General features: G+C 43.9%; 1 pseudogene; it reads left to right on the top strand.

The window, feature by feature from the left end:
- Window positions 1-273: 273 nt before the first annotated feature.
- LOC137302610 (U2 spliceosomal RNA) lies at window positions 274-448 on the top strand (annotated as a pseudogene).
- The last annotated feature ends 16372 nt before the right edge of the window (window positions 449-16820 follow it).

The following is a 16820-nucleotide window of genomic DNA, read 5'->3' as shown; positions in this document are numbered from 1 at the left end:
AACCCACCTCGGGCAGAATGTAAAATACAAATTTATGTAATAAAATGTAATGTACCTGTAATGAATCTGTAATCAATAAGCTTATTGATTGTAATGCAATAAGGCACCCTCGAGTGTCATGAACTGTAATTATGAACAATGTGTAACTGTATTGTTGGAATCATAATTGAACTGTACTTTATGTATCTTGCAAAAAGTATATTCTGTATTGTGTATGTTTGAAATGTGATGACAACTGTATTGTTTGTATTGTTACAAATTTTATGAATAAGTATATTTTTTGAAAAAAAAATCTGTTATCAGTTTAATATCTGATACGTCCCCTATCTGGGGACCGTATATTAATTTGATTTTTGGAACAGGGAGATGGAATAGGGGCTTGCTCCGTCCACAAGCTGATCTGAACCCTAAACTGATCCATTATCCTAAACGGACTCAGAATATTAAAATACGGCAAATCCTAAACAGACCCGAAACACCAAGCAGACCTGGAAACCCGACCTGGCCCAGAACCCGAGCTGACTCCACTGGTTCACTTGTTCGTTCTGTAGTTTATTTAAGGCTCTTCTGCTGTTTTTAGGTATGATGTAATGTTAGGGGTCATTGAGATCAGTCTGTGAGGATCAGTCTTTGCCGGGGTCCTGTGGAATATTTTGCAGTGCTGGGTGTTTTTGGATGTGTGGAGAATGTTAGTCTTGAGGGTTCTGAGTTAATTGGAGCTCTTGTGGTCAGTTTGAGTGCAGTATGTTACAACCAGATACTGAGCCAGAAACTCAAAACAACACAGAATCTCAAATTGACCAAACTAACCCAGAATATAAAACTGAACTGGGACCCTGAACCAATCCCAATTCTAAAGTGACCAACTCATGTAAAATGAATTATAAACATAAAGAAAAGCCAAGAACCCAAATTTGTGTTGAAACTGAAAACAAGCCCAGAATCCAAGATTGAACCAAAGTCTTACACTGATTCATCAGCCTAAAAATATTCAATGCACGAAACATATCTCGAACCCAGAATGAACCCACATGACGAGGCTGACACCGAAGGCTGAGCGTCAGGGATTTCTACAATCCCTCAGTGTTGGCATCAGTCTGGGCGTGTTGAATCATCAGAGATCGTTGTCTATGTTTGTTGTTCTGTGTCAGTTTGTGGGTGTTGTGGTTTGGGGTTTCTCTGCTCAGTATTGGGGTAATGTGCACTGTTTAAGGTCCATTTACAGATGCTGTGGTTTGCTGTGACAGTGCAGTTATCATTTTACAGGAGGCAGAAGCCCAACGTGTGATGCCATCGTTAGCTTTGGGTGTTTGATCAATGTGTGGATGGTGAGGTAAGTGTGTGGGGACTGGGTCAGTTTCTGGGTATTGTGTTTTTTTGCGGATGATGTGATCGGTTTGGGGCGTATTGTGGACAGCTTTAGGATGCTGACTCATTTGGGGAGATGGGATAGTCAGTCATTGAACACTGCCTCAGTTATGGTCCCTGAACACAGTTTGCAGTACCAGAGTCAGTTTCAGGGTGCTGTGGTCAGTTTCAGAGATACATGGTATTAGCTTGAGGTGCTGTATTAGCTTGAGGTGCTGGGCCAGTTAGAGGTACTGTACTACTTGAAGAGCTAGGTTAGGTTAAGGTGCTGGACTAACTTGAGGTGCTAGGTTAGCTTGAGGTGTTGGATTAGTTTGGAGGCTGTATTATTTTGAAGTATTAGGTTATTTTGAGGTTCTGGGCTGGTCTGAGGTGCTGTTTTTGCTTGAGGTATTAGATTATGTTGAGGTGCTGGATTACTTAGGGCGGCAGCTTTAGTTTGAGGTAATCAATTTACTGCAAGTGCAGTTTTGGCTTAAGTTACTGGGTTAGTTGGAGGTGCTGTATTAGATTGAGCTGCTGGGATAGTTTAAGCTTTTGTAAATGTCTGAGGTTCTTGATCAGTATGTTTCCAGCCCAACGAGGAAGGAAGCAGTGCTGGATCTAGTTCTGGGGAATGAAGTGGGGCAAGTTTCAATGGGAGAGTGTTTTGGAAACAGTGAACACAATATGATTAGGTTTAGAGTAATTATGGAAAAGTACAAAGACAATGAAAGTTGAAGATACTTAACCGGAAGAGGGTTAATTTCAGTGAGCTGAAAAGGGATTTGGCCCTTGTGGAATGGGAACAAAGATTATCAGGTAAAACAGTTAAAGAGCAAAGGGAGGCCTTCAAGGAGGAGATAGTTCAGGTACTTCATCTAACCCTATCAGCATATCCTTCTATTCTTTTCTCCCTTATGTATTTATCTAGCTTCCTTTTAAATGCATCTATGTTATTCGCCTCAACTACTGCATATGATAGTAAGTTCTATATTCTAACCACTCTCTGGGTAAAGAAGTTTCTCCTGATTTCTTTTTTGATTTTATTAGTGACTAACTTATATTTATGTCACCTAGTTTTGGACTCTTCAAAAGTGGTCACATCTTCTCTACGTCTACCCTATCAAACCCCTTCATAACTTCAAAGATCTCTATTAGATCACCCTCTGCCTTCTCTTTTCTGGACAAAATACAGCGATCCTGTTCAGTCTTTCCCCATAGTTAAAATCTCAGTTCTCATATTATTCTTGGAAATCTTGTTTGCACCTTCCCCAGTGCCTCTATATCCTTCTGGTAATATGTCGACCAGAAATGTGCACGGTACTCTAAGTGTGCTCTATCCAAGGTTCTGTACAAGTTTAATATAACTGCTCGGCTTTTCAATTCTATTCCTCAAGAAATGAACCCACTGCTTTGTTTACATTTGTCCGATCTTGTTAACCTGCGTTATTAGTTTGAATGATTTGTGAATCTGTATGCCGAGATCCCTTTGCTCCTCCACCCATTTCGACTCTTATTTCCCGAGGATTATGTGGCCTCCTTATTCCTCCTACCAAAATGCACCACCTCACACTTTTATTTTATTCGTTGATAGAACGTGGGCATCACTGGCAAGCGTTTATTGCCCATTCTAATTGCCCTTGAGAAGGTGGTGGTGAGCTGCCTTCTTGAACAACTGAGTGGCTTGCGAGGCCATTTCAGAGGGCGATTAAGAATCAACCACGTTGCTGTGGGTCTGGAGTCACATATAGACCAGGCCAGGTAAGGACGGCAGGTTTCCTTCCCTAAAGGACATTAATGAACCAGATGGGTTTTTACGACATTCCAGTAGTTTCATGGTAACCATTACTGATGCTAGTTTTTTTAATTCCAGATTTTATTTAATTAATTGAATTTAAATTCCCCAGCTGCCGTGGCAGGATTTGAACTCATGACTGGAATATTAGTCCAGGCCTTCAGGATTACTAGTCCAATGACAACCACTATGCTACTGGACCCAACATTGAAATTCATTAACCATTTACACGCCTATTCTGCATGTTTATTTACGTCTTCTTGAATGTTATCAGTTTTCTTCAGTATTAATGAAGCCCCCAAATTTAGTGTCAATCACAAATTTTGAAATTGTACTTCTGATTCCCGAGTCCAAATCGTTTATGTAAATGATAAACAACAGTGGTCCCAGCACCGATCCGTGTGGAACACCGTTTCCCACCTTCTGTCAGTCTGAGTAAACACCTTTAACCACTACTCTCTGTTTTCTGTTTTTTGCCAGCTTGCTATCCATTCTGCAACTTGTTCCCTGACTCCACCTGCTCTGACCATAATCACAAGTCTACTATGTGGTACCTTATCAAAGGCCTTTTGAAAATCCCTTATCTACTCTTTCTGTTCCTTCTTCAAAGAATTCAATAAGGTTGGTCAAGCATGACCTTCCCTTTTGAAATCTGTGCTGACTATTCTTGATTATATTTTCGGTTGCCAGATGTATTTCTATTACATCTGTGAGGAAAGATTCCATTATCTTTCCCACCACCGAATTTAAGCTCACTGGTCTATAGTTCTTTATCGCCGTTCTATCGTCTATTTTAAACATAGGAATAACATCAGCTGTTCGCCAATCCTCTGGCAGCATTCCCTTCTCTAATGAATTGATATACATGTATGTAATAGTGCCTCTGCTATTTCTCCCCTAACTTCTATTAATATGCATGGACGCAATCTACCTGGACAGAGGTTTTATCTTTTCTACGTTTGACTCGTTTATCAATTATCTCCCCTTTTCTATCATAAATGTCTTTATAACTTTTTTGATTTCTGCTTCTAATGTCTTATCCATCTTGTTAGTGTCAATATTGAGGCAAAGTAATGATTCAACATTTCTGCCGTTACCTGTGAGTTCACCTTATGCATCCCTTAGTGGCCCGACCCCTATCATGATTTTCCTTTTGTTATTTATGTGTCTGTAGAATACTTCACTTTTTAAAAAGTATTTTTTGATAATTTAATTTTGTAATTCCTCTTTGCCTTCCGAATAGGTTTTTTTTACTTATTTCCTAACCTCTTCGTATTCCCTTTTGTCATCCTCTTTATTGTCCAGGTGCTGAGTGTATGCCTTTTTCTTTAGTTTCAATTCTGATCTTATCTCTTTATTCATCCATGGTATTTCATTATTAGTGTCAGCGTCCGTGGAACAGTATCCCAGTGAGAGACCGTGTCCGTGGAACAGTATCCCAGTGAGTGACAGCGTCCGTGGAACAGTATCCCAGTGAGTGACAGTGCCCGTGGAACTGTATCCCAGTGAGTGACAGCGTCCGTGGAACTGTATCCCAGTGAGTGTCAGTGTCCGTGGAACTGTATCCCAGTGAGTGTCAGCGTCCGTGGAACAGTATCCCAGTGAGTGACAGCGTCCGTGGAACTGTATCCCAGTGAGTGTCAGTGTCCGTGGAACTGTATCCCAGTGAGTGTCAGCGTCCGTGGAACAGTATCCCAGTGAGTGACAGCGTCCGTGGAACTGTATCCCAGTGAGTGTCAGCGTCCGTGGAACTGTATCCCAGTGAGTGTCAGCGTCCGTGGAACTGTATCCCAGTGAGTGTCAGCGTCCGTGGAACTGTATCCCAGTGAGTGTCAGTGTCCGTGGAACTGTATCCCAGTGAGTGTCAGTGTCCGTGGAACTGTATCCCAGTGAGTGTCAGTGTCCGTGGAACTGTATCCCAGTGAGTGTCAGTGTCCGTGGAACTGTATCCCAGTGAGTGTCAGTGTCCGTGGAACTGTATCCCAGTGAGTGTCAGTGTCCGTGGAACTGTATCCCAGTGAGTGTCAGTGTCCGTGGAACTGTATCCCAGTGAGTGTCAGCGCCCGTGGAACTGTATCCCAGTGAGTGTCAGCGTCCGTGGAACTGTATCCCAGTGAGTGTCAGCGTCCGTGGAACTGTATCCCAGTGAGTGACAGCGTCCGTGGAACTGTATCCCAGTGAGTGACAGTGTCCGTGGAACTGTATCCCAGTGAGTGACAGTGTCCGTGGAACTGTACCCCAGTGAGTGACAGTGTCCGTGGAACTGTACCCCAGTGAGTGACAGTGTCCGTGGAACTGTACCCCAGTGAGTGACAGTGTCCGTGGAACTGTACCCCAGTGAGTGACAGTGTCCGTGGAACTGTACCCCAGTGAGTGACAGTGTCCGTGGAACTGTACCCCAGTGAGTGACAGTGTCCGTGGAACTGTACCCCAGTGAGTGACAGTGTCCGTGGAACTGTACCCCAGTGAGTGACAGTGTCCGTGGAACTGTACCCCAGTGAGTGACAGTGTCCGTGGAACTGTACCCCAGTGAGTGACAGTGTCCGTGGAACTGTACCCCAGTGAGTGACAGTGTCCGTGGAACTGTAGCCCAGTGTCAGTGTCCACGGAACTGTTCGCAGAGTGTGTCAGGATCAACGGAATAGTATTCGAGTGACAGACAATGTCCATGGAACTGTGAGAGTAGGTCCTCGTGGAACTGTTCCCCAGTGAGAGTCAGGGTATACAGAACTGTAGCCCAGTGAGAGTCAGGGTGCATAGAACTGTAGCCCAGTGAGAGTCAGGGTCCATGGAACTATACCCCAGTAACTGTCAGGGTCCATGGAACTGTACCCCTGTGAATGTAGGCGCCCATAGAACTGAATCAAGTGAGAGTAAAGGCCCATTGAACTGCACTCTCACACCCTCAGGAGTAGATCATTCATTCCCTCGATTCTGTTCTGCCGTTCATTTAGATCATGGCTAATCTGTATCTTAACTCTTTTTACCCATCTTGTATATAATGTATTTGGATTAGATGGCAATTATCTTCAATCTATTTTTTTCTGGTTATCAACCCTCCTGTCAGTGGAAACAGTTTCTCCTTATTTACTCAAAGGTCAGTTTATTTTTTAAACTTACCTCAGTGTGCCTTGCAGGCTTCTCGACAGGTTCCCCCTGTGGGGTGGCCTCCCTGCTCAGAAGTGGGTTAAATTTCAGGGGTTATGATGTGATCGAGGAGTCCAGCGGGAGACTCGTTAAAAGCCAAGATGAGTGGCGTTAAAACGGCCGATCGACGGGAATGGAGCAGGAAATGGAGCTGCTCCATTTTAACTGCTCCTGCGATCAGGGAGAGTTAAAATCACCCTGTTTCATATTGCATGATAGTCCACATGTGTCACTGGAGGGAAAGCTATAACTGCAAGTTATTCTTGCAGGTGTTATGAATGAGTTCGGGGTCTATTAGTAACTATTCACCACATTACTAGTCAATGAAACAATGCATTACTTTGCTTTTAAGTCATACTCCATCTAAAACAAGGGTACGTTTTAATATCTGCGTCTGTCTCTCCCATGTCTGTCTGTCTGTCTCTCTCTCCCCGTCTGTCTCTCCCGTGTCGCCGTCTGTGTCTCCTGTCACTCACACATATATTGTGGGGAAAGGCCTGTCGCAATTAAGCCTCAGGCCCTCTCCATCCAAAATAATGCCACGGTATTTGCCACCTTTTCTGAGGGTGCCTCTGTGTATAAATGTGCCAAGGATCACATGCCAGGCACTGTACTTATGTGGCACATTATCCGTTCTCATTATAATGGACACATTTCAGCTGGCAGAAAGGTACAGAGAGAAATATGTGTTGCTTAATCACCCCTCTGCACCAACAATGTTTCAGTGAGTGATGGGGAGATGGGCTGAGATTTATAAATAGACTTGCAGTACATTCTCTCTCTCTCTCTCTGGTGTATAATAGAAATGAGTCACAGTGACAGGAGCAGAAAACTGCTTGGATAGAGGATCTGACACAACACATTAAAGCTGGCGATGACTGGTGTGGCAGGATTGTAAATTTAAAGGGACTTTACCATTTGGCTGGAGAGTTTTTAAGGGAAACGCGACTCCTCGAAGAGTTCACTTCTACCCGCCTGATACGTTGGCTGCGGTGGACAATTTTCTCCGTGTGGACAATATATTTGCTGAATTGTAAACTATTCCACAGTGATTAACACTGAGCCTCGGTCATTTCTATATCTGAGGCCGTTTCTCCCCTTCTCTGGGTCTTAGACCTCCACCATTTCTGGTCTGAATCCAGCCACTAGAAGAGGGTGTAAGAGCAACCTGGGCAATTCTCCCTTGATCTCCCCCCACCACCTGTGGAGAGTCCCTGCCTCCCTGGCCCAGCCTTTGCTTGGTATCTTCCCCAGTGGTAAGGTCGGGTTTAGAAACATGGCAGGTGGGTGAAAACCCGTATCTTACTGCTGGACCGGTCTTTTAAATTCAATTATAATTTTTATCCCTCAACCAACATCACTAAAACAGATGATCTGGTCATTATCACATTGCTGTTTGTGGGACCTTATTGTGTGCAATGTACTGCCGTGTTTCCTACAGTAAAGCAGCAACTACACTTCAAAAGTACTTAATTGGTAGAGGAACCACCGAGGGAACAGGTTATTTTAGATCTCGTATTGTGTAATGAGACAGGGTTAATTCGTAAACTTATAGTAAAGGATCCTCTGGAGGAGAGTGAACATAATATGATAGAATTTCATATTCAGTTTGAGAGTGATGTGGTTAAGTCCGAAACTAGGGTCTTAAATATAAATAAAGCTAATTATGTAGGTATGAGGGGCGAGTTGGCTGAGGTAGATTGGGAAATTAGATTAAAAGATATAACGGTAGACAAACAATGGCAAATATTTAAAGAAATAATTCATAATTCTCAACTAATATACATTCCCTTGAGGAATAAAACTCCACGGGAAAAGTGGTACAATTGTGGCTAATTAGAGAATTTAAGGATTAAATTAGATTAAAAGAAGAGGCTTACAATGTAGTCAAAAAGCGTAGTTCGCCTGAGGATTGGGAGGGTTTTAGAAATCAGCAAAGGATGATCAAAAATTCAGAAAGAGGGAGAAAGTTGAATCTGACAGTAAACCAACAGGAAATATAAAAACAGATTGTAAGAGCTTCCACAAGTTTGTTGAAAAGGAAGAGATGAGTGAAAGTAATCATGGGTCCCTTAGAGGCAGAGACAGAAGAAATTATAATGGGGAGTAAGGAAATGGCAGAGATATTAAACAAATATTTGATATCTGTCTTCACAGCAGATGACACAAAAAACATACCGGAAACAGTGGGGAACCAAGGGCCTAATGAGAGTGAGGAACTTAAAGTAATTAATATTAGTAAAGAAAAAGTGCTGGAGAAATTAATGGGACGAAAAGCCGAGAAACCCCCTGGACCTGATGGCCGACATCCTCGGGTTTTAAAAGAGGTGACTGCAGAGATAGTGGATGCATTGGTTGTGATCTTACAGAATTCCCCAGATTCTGGAATGGTCCCCGTGGATTGCAAGGCAGCAAATGTAACCCCGCCATTTAAGAAAGGAGTGAGAGAGAAAAGAGGGAACTGTAGGCTAGTTAGCTTGATATCAATAGTAGGGAAAATGCTAGAATGTATTATTAAGGACGTAGTAAAAGGGCACCTTGAAAATCATAATATGATTAGGCAGAGTCATACTTTTTAATCTTCGAATCGTAGAATCAAAGAAAGATTACAGCACGGAAGGAGGCCATTCGGCCCATCGAGTCCACGCCAGCTCCATCCAAGAGCAATCCAACTAGTCCCATTCCCCCGCCCTATCCCCATCGCCCTGAAAATTTTTTACTTTCAAGTACTTATCCAGTCTCCTTTTAAAGGCCATGATTGAATCTGCCTCCACCACCCCCTCAGGCAGCACATTCCAGATCATAACCACTCGCTGTGTAAAAAAGTTTTACATCATATCACCTTCGGTTCTTTTGCCAATCACCTTAAGTCGATGCCCTCTGGTTCTTGACCCTTCCGCCAATGGGAACAGTTTCTCTCCATCTACTCTGTCTAGACCCTTCATGATTTTGAACACCTCTATCAAATATGCTCTCAACCTTTTCTGTTCCAAAGAGAACAACCCGAGCTTCTCCAGTCTATCCATGTAAGAAAAGTCCATTATCCCTGGAATCATTCTGGTAAATCTCTTCTGCACCCTCTCTATGGCCTTCACATCTTTCCGAAAGTGCGGTGCCCAGAACTGCACACAATATTCCAGTTGTGGCCAAACCAGTGTTTTATAAAGGTTTATTATGATTTCCTTACTTTTGTACTCTATGCCTCTATTTATAAAGCCCAGGATCCCGACCACTTTTTTAACCGCTTTCTCAACCTGCCCTGCCACCTTCAACGATTTGTGCACATATACCCCCAGATCTCACTGTTCCTGCACCCCTTTTAGAATTGTGCCCTCGATAGTTTATATTGCCTCTCCACTTTCTTCCTACCGAAATGTATCACTTCACATTTATCTGGGTTAAATTTCACCTGCCACGTGTCCGCCCATGCCATCAGCCTGTCTATATCCTCTTGAAGTCTGTCACTATCCTCCTCACTGCACACTCCCCTTCCAAGTCTCGTGTCATCTGCAAATTTGAAATTGTGCCCTGTGCACCCAAGTCCAAGTCCTTAATATATATCAAGAAAAGCAGTGGTCCCAGCACCGACCCCTGGGGAACACCACTGTGCATCTCCCTCCAGTCCGAAAAACAACCGATCACCACTACTCTCTGTTTCCTGTCATTTCGCCAATTCTGTATCCATGTTGTTATTGCCCCCTTTATTCCATGGGCCGCAACCTCGATGACAAGCCTACCACGTGGCACTTTATTAAACGACTTTGGAACGTCCGTATACACAAAGTCAACCGCATTGCCCTCATCTACACTCTCTGTTACCTCATCAAAAAACTCCATCAGGTTAGTTAAACACGATTTGCCTGTAACAAATCCATGCTGGCTTTCCCTCATCAATCCACATTCGTCCAAGTGACTGTTAATTCTGTCCAGTATTATCGTTTCCAGAAGTTTCCCCACCACCGAGGTTAAACTGACTGGCCTATTGTTGCTGGGTTTATCCTTACACCCTTTTTTGAACAAGGGTGTAACATTTGCAAATCTCCAATCCTCTGGCACCACTCCCGTATCCAAGGTTGTTTGGAAGATTATGGCCAGTACCTCTGCAATTTCCCCCCTTACTTCCTTCAGCATCCTCGGGTGTATCCCATCCAGACCAGGTGACTTATCTACTTTAAGTACAGCTAGCCTTTCTAGTACCTCTTCTTTATCAATTTTTAGCCCATCAGTATCTTAACTATATCTTCCTATACCGAGACTCTGGCAGCATCTTCTTCCTTGGTAAAGACAGATGCAAAGTGCTCATTTAATACCTCAGCCATGCCCACTGCCTCCAGGAGTAGATCTCCTTTCTGGTCCCTAATCGGCTCCACCCCTCCTCTTACTACCTGTTTACTGTTAACATGTCTGTCGAAGACTTTTGGATTCCCTTTTATGTTGGTCGCTAGTCTATTCTCATACTCTCTCTTTGCCCCTCTTATTTCCTTTTTCACTTCCCCTCTGAACTTTCTATATTCTGCCTGGTTCTCACTTGTGTTATCGACCTGACACCTGTCATACACCGCTTTTTTCCGCTTCATCTTATTCTCTATCTCCTTTGTCATCCAGGGAGCTCTGGCTTTAGTTGCCCTACCTTTCTCCCTCGTTGGAATGTACCTTGTCTGTACCTGAATCATCTCCTCTTTAAAGGCTGCCCACTGTTCAATTACAGTTTTGCCTGCCAATCTGTGATTCCAATTTACCTGAGCCAGATCTGTTCTCATCCCACTGAAATAGGCCCTCCTCCAGAAAGGGATGGACTGCAGACAGAGTGATTTAGGGACAGGGCAAAACGTGGGGATTGCGTCGAGAATGTGTCCGAGAAATTAAAAAGAGAGCAGGGTCAGGCACAGAGAAAAAGCGATTGATGGGAACGAGAGGGACGAAAAGAAATGGAGAGAGGGAGGGGTAAGGAAACAGAATGAGGTGGACACAGAGATGAGAACTCGGTTGGGAGAGAATAGGAGATGAAATGGGACAGGGAGGAAGTGAGAGAAACCAGCATGCAGGTAATGGGAGGCAAAAGAAGCAGGGGAAACAGGAATAGTGAGAGAGTCAGGGAGAGACAGAGACAGGTACAGTCCATGAGAGAGAGAGAGAGCGAGAGAGAGCGAGAGAGAACGAGCGAGAACGAGCGAGAAAGAGCGAGAGAGAGCGAGAGAGAGAGAGAGAGAGCGAGAGAGAGAGAGAGAGAGAGAGCGCAAGAGAGAGAGAGAGCGCAAGAGAGAGCGAGAGCGGCATACAGACAGAGAGGCATACAGACAGCATGTTGCAGGTCAGCCATTCTTTAAGATTATCTCAGCTATTTTGATTCACAGATTATTCATTTTATTGAGCGACAGGTCATTTATTATTGAATGGCAGGGGATCTCATTTGCTAAATCAGTTGATCCATTTTCTGCAGCAGATCATGTGCAGTGTCCAGAGTAACACTTGGCTCAATCGGTAGGGTGACAGGATCTGGGATTGAGTTGGGAGGATCTACAATTTTGCTTCTAGTACATGGAATGTAGTTTACAGGGTCTGGGGTGGAGTTTCATTCTGTGTACACTTTTGTAAAACATTTTGAAAACAATAGTGAGCGAGCCCCAGTTGGAGCGAGATGGAGAGTTTCATTAACCCAGTACGGGGTGTGTCAGCATCTAGAGATTTATTACAGTAAAGAGAGAGCAGGTCCCCAGTGACAGCAGGAGCAGAGTTTTATTAACACAGTACATGGAGATTTCTGACACATTCCAACCCCTTACTGGTAAAGTCACCTTCAACGATTTGTGCACATATACCCCCAGATCTCTCAGTTCCTGTACCCCTTTTAGAGTTGTGCCCTCCAGATTATATTGCCTCTCCTTGTTCTTCCTACCGAAATATATCACTTCGCATTTTTCTGCGAAAAATTTCATCTGCCACTTGTTCACCATGCTACCAGCCTGACTGTATCCTCTTGAAGTTTATCACTATCCGTCTCACTGTTTACTTCCTTTCCAAGTGTTGCGTCTTCTGCAAATTTGGAAATTGTGCTCTGTACATCCAAGTCCAAGTCATTAATATATATGAAGAAAAGCAATGGTCCCAGCACTGATTCCTGGGGAACACCACTGTACACCTCCCTCCAGTCCAAAAAACAACTGTTCACCACTACTCTGTTTCCTGTTCCTTAGCCAGTTCTGTATCCATGTTGCTACTGCCCCCTTTTTTCCATGGGCCGCAATCTTGATAAACCTACCATGCAGCACTTTATCAAACGCCTACTGAAAGTCCATATACACAACATCAACTGCATTGCCCCCAACTACCCTCTCCCATACGTCATCAAAAAACTCTATCAGGTTAGTTAAACACGATTTGCCTTGAACAAATCCGTGCTGGCTTTCCCAAATCAATCCACACTCATCCAAATGTCTGCTAATTCTGTCCCAGATTATCATTTCTAAAAGTTACCCCACCACTGAGGTTAAACTAACTGGCCTATAGTTGCTGGGTTTATCCTGACACCCTTTCTTGAACAAGGGAGTAAAATTTGCAATTCTCCAGCATCACCCCCGTATCTAAGGATGTTTGGAAGATTATGGCCAGTACCGCCACAATTTCCACTCTTACTTCCCTCAGCAACCGAGGATGCATCCCGTCTGGACCGGGTGACTTATCTATTTTAAGTACAGCTAGCCTTTCTAGTACCTCTTCTTTATCAATTTTTAGCCCATCCAGTATCTCAACTATATCTTCCGTTGCTGAGACGCCAACTCCTCTCGTCCGTCGTCCAGCTGGGTGGGACTGCGCTCGCCTGGTTCAAATCTTATCTATCCAGTCGTAGCCAGAGAATCTCCTGCAATGGCTTCTTTTCCAACTCCCAGACCGTCAATTCTGGAGCACCCAAGGATTTATCCTTGGCCCCCTATGTCTCATCTACATGCTGCCCCTTGGCGACATCGTCCGAAAACACAATGTCAGGTTCCACATGTACGCTGACGATGCCCAGGTCTACCTCACCACTACCTGCCTCGACCCCTCCACTGTCTCTGATTTTTCACATTGCTTGTCCAACATTCAGTACTGGATGAGCAGCAATTTCCTCCAACTAAATATTGCAAAGATCGAAGCCATTGTCTTCGTTCCCCACCACAAACACCGTTCCCGAGCCACCGACTCCATCCCTCTCCCCGGTCACTGTCTGAGGCTGAACCAGACCATTCATAACCTTGGTGTCCTATTTGACCCTGGGATGAGTTTCCGACCACATATCTGCTCTATCACGAAGTCCATCTACTTCCTCCTCCATAACATCACCCGTCTCCGTCCCTGCCTCAGCTCATCTGCTGCTGAAACTCTTATCCATGCCTTTGTTATCTCTAGACTTGACTATTCCAATACTCTCCTGGCCGGCCTCCCATCTTCCATCCTCCATAGACTTGAGCTTGTCCAAAACTCCCGTATTTTATCTCGCAGCAAGTCCCGTTCACCCATCACTCCTGTGCTCGCTGACCGACATTCGTTCCCGGTCCAGCAACACCTCGATTTTAAAATTCTCATCCTTCATTTCAAAACTCTCCATGGCCCTCGCCCCTGCCTATCTCTGTAACCTCCTCCAGCCCTACAACCCTCCGAGAACTCTGCGCTCTCCAATTCTGGCCTCTTGTGCATCCCCGATTTTAATCGTTCCACCATTGGCGGCCGTGCCTTCGGCTGCCTAGATCCTAAGCTCTGGAATTCCTTCCCTAAACTTCTTCACCTCTCCACCTCTCTTCCTTTAAGACGCTCCTTCAGCCTAACTCTTTGGCCAAGCTTTTGGTCACCCGTACTAATATCTCCTTCTGTGGCTCGGTGAAAAATTCTGTTTGATAATCACTCCTGTGAAGCACCTTAGGATGTTTTACTACATTAAAGGTGATATTGGCCAAGGTGCTTACCCCGAGGAAGGGAGGAACCATCACAGGCCGAGTCTCACTGGGCAGCTGTCCGACAACTCCGAGCGGCTGATTAGATTCGAGAATCTGTCACTGGAATACAATAGGACTATTTTTGAGCCGATGATTATATTTAATTTGAATATATTTGTCATTAATGGCATTTGATTGATTTACTTTAACATTAAATTGTTCTTTTCTTTCCACTCTTTACATGGATTAAATTCACTCACAATATCAGCTGCCAACTCCAGTTTGTGAGGGATATCAAGGACAACACTAAAGGTTTTTCCAAGTATATTAAGAAAAAGAAGGTGACTCAGAGTAATGTGGCCCCTTAAAGACAGACGCAGGGGATTATAGTAATTGAAAGGGAGAGAGGGTGAAGAATTTGAAAAATTTGTACAGGAGAACTTTCTTAATTAGTATATTTCTAGCCCAACAAGGGAGGAAGCAGTGCTGGATCTAGTTTTAGGGAATGATGTAAGGCAAGTGGAGTGTATTTCAGTGGAGGAACATCTGGGTAATAGTGATCATAATATAATTTGGTTTGAAGTAGTTACGGAAAGGGACAAAGAAAAATCCAAGGTGAAAATATCCAACTGAAAGGGAGCCAATTTCAGTGATTTGAGAAGGGATCGAGCACAGGTAGACTGGAAAGAAAGATTGGACAAAAAAAAACAGTAAATGAGCAATGACAGGTCTTCAAGGTGGAGATAGTTCGGGTATAAACCAAGGATTTTCCCATAAGGAGGAAAGATACGGCATCCAAAGCTCGAGCTCCCTGGATGACAAAGGAAATAGAGCTTAAAATAAAACAGAAAAAGGTTTATGACCACTGTCAAGTACAGAATACAGCACAAAACCAGGAGAGTGTGCAGGGGGAAATTGAAAAGGATATAAGAAGGGCAAAGAGAGAATATGAGAAAAGATTAGCGGGCAACATAAATGGGAACCCAAAAATCTTTTATAAAAATATAAAAAGTAAAAGGATAAAAGGAATGGTGGGGCCGGTTAGGGACAAAATAGGAAATCTGCTTGTGGAGGCAGAGGACATGACTGAGGTACTGAATGAGGACTTTGCACCTGTCTTCACAAAAGAAGAGGATGAAGTTAATGTCACAGTAGAGGAGGAGGGAGTAGAGATATTGGATAGGATCAAAATAGATAGAAAGGAGGTGCTAAATAGGTTGGCATCACTCAAAGTGAACAAGTCCCCCGGTCCAGGTGGGATGCATCCTAGGTTGCTGAGGGAAGCAAGGGTGGTGATAGCAGAAGCTCTGTCCACAATCTTTCAATCCTCCTTGGATATGGGAGTGGTGCCAGAGGACTGGAGGATTGCAAATGTTACAACCCTGTTCAAAAAAGGAGAGAGGGATAAAACTGGTAACTACAGTCAGTCTAATATCAGTGGTGGGAAAACTACTAGAGACCATTGTCAAGGACAAAATTAATTCTCACTTGGAGAGGCATGGGTTAATAAGGAACAGCCAGCACGGATTTCTTAAAGGCAAATCACGTCTGACTAACCTGATTGAATTCTTTGATGAAGTAACAGAGAGGGTTGATGAAGGTAGTGCAGTAGATGTTGTATATATGGACTTTCAAAAGGCATTTGATAAAGTGCCACATAATAGACTTATTTGGAAAACAGAAGCACATGGGATTAAAGGGACGGCGGTAACTTGGGTACATAATTGGCTAGGGGATAGGAGGCAGAGAGTCGTGGTGAACGGATGTTTTTCTGACTGGAGAGAAGTATGCAGTGGGGTCCCCCAGGGGTCAGTATTAGGACCATTATTTTTCTTGTTATATCAAAATGACCTGGATTTGGGTTTCGGGAGCACAATTTCAAAGTTTGCGACCGATGCAGGACTTAGCAACGTAGTAAATAGTGAGGAGGATAGTAGCAGATTTCAGGAGGACATAGACAGACTGGTAAAATGGGCAGACACAGGGCAGATGCAATTTAAGACGGAGAAGTGTGAAGTGATGCACTTTGGGAGGAACAACACGGAGAGGCAGTATAATCTAAATGGGACTATTTTGAGGGGAGTGCAAGAGCAGAGGGACCTGGGGTACATAGTCACAAATCTTTGAAGGTGGCAGGGCAAGTTGATAAGATGGTTAAGAAAGGGTATGGGATACCTGGGTTTGTAAATAGGGACATTGAATATAAAAACAAGGAAGTCATGCTGAACCTTTACAAATCACTGGTTAGGCCTCAGCTGGAGTATTGTGTATAATTCTGGGCACCTCAATTCAGGAAGGATGTCAAGATCATGGAGAGGGTACAGAGGAGGTTTACCAGGATGGTACAAGGGATGAGGGACATCAGTTATGTGGAGAGGTTGGAGAAGCTGGGATTGTTCTCCTTGGAGCAGGGGTTAAGGGGAGATTTAATGGAGGTGTTAAAATCAAGAGGGGTTTTGATAGCGAGTAGGGAGAAACTGTTTCCTCTGGCAAGTGGGTCGGTAACCAGAGGTCATAGATTTAAAATAATTGGCAAAAGATCGAGAGGGGAAATGAGGAGAAGTTTTTTTTTCATACAGAGAGTTGTTAAGATGTGAAACGCACTCCCTGAAAGGGTG

Source organism: Heptranchias perlo, chromosome 35, assembly GCF_035084215.1.
Source record: "Heptranchias perlo isolate sHepPer1 chromosome 35, sHepPer1.hap1, whole genome shotgun sequence".
Classification (NCBI taxonomy): Eukaryota; Metazoa; Chordata; class Chondrichthyes; order Hexanchiformes; family Hexanchidae; genus Heptranchias; species Heptranchias perlo.
Note: the sequence above shows the minus strand (reverse complement) of the source record. Positions and strands in the feature narration are given on the sequence as shown.